Source organism: Euphorbia lathyris, chromosome 2 (genome assembly GCF_963576675.1).
Source record: "Euphorbia lathyris chromosome 2, ddEupLath1.1, whole genome shotgun sequence".
Classification (NCBI taxonomy): domain Eukaryota; kingdom Viridiplantae; phylum Streptophyta; class Magnoliopsida; order Malpighiales; family Euphorbiaceae; genus Euphorbia; species Euphorbia lathyris.
The window spans coordinates 92,391,087-92,391,946 of NC_088911.1; positions in this window are offsets into that span (position 1 = coordinate 92,391,087).

Sequence of the window (860 nt, forward strand, 5' to 3'; positions counted from 1 at the left end):
CCATCATTCCGAAAAGAGATAACTCCTTTCTTCTTGTCATAGGTTAGAGTAACCAAAAACTCAATAATATGCGATTTAAGACTAGGAAAACGCATACTAGCAAATCGTTTCCAACCAAGAACGGTAAGAAATTCATCAATACGCTCGGTAAAAGAAAGTGTGTTTACCGTGTCGGTGTCAAGAAAAAGCATGTCGACGAAATCTATTTGGACATTAGAAAATCGGCGAAATTTGCGTCCTTCGGCTTCCGACACAATATCAAACGGTGCTCCATATTGAACCCGTAATCTAGTGATCTCGGTTGCCTTAGCTTTGTTAGCAACGGTCTTTTGTCTAGGCATTTTTTTAGTGAAATTTGGGTATGGAAAGAAGAAAATATGAAAGGATGAAAGTTAGAATAAAAGATAATGGTGGTGAATTGAGGAAGAAGAAGATGAATAGGGTAAATATTTATGGGGAAGATGAGTGAATCTTGGTATTGGGAAGAGAAAAGATGATGGATTGGTGTAAAAAGAGGTGATTTAAATAGGTGTAAGTAATAGGTAGTGATTAGGATAGTTGAATAGGTAGTAAATAGAGTAGGAATAGGAAAAGAGAGTGAAATTTCGCCCAAATCCCGTCCCTGTAAGCCGCAAGTCGCGACTGAGATTTTCAAAATCTCAGTCGCGATAGCAAGTAGGGAGAGGGGCGAAATTTTGCTGAAAAAGTTTTCCTCTGCTGTCTCAACTGAGAATTCGAAATCTCAACTGAGATTTTGAAAAATCTGGGTAAAATTGGGACTGATTTTGATGATTTTAACACTTCAAAACCAATTCCTCTGTGAAGTAAGTGACATTAATGTGAATATTAATCCCTGAAAC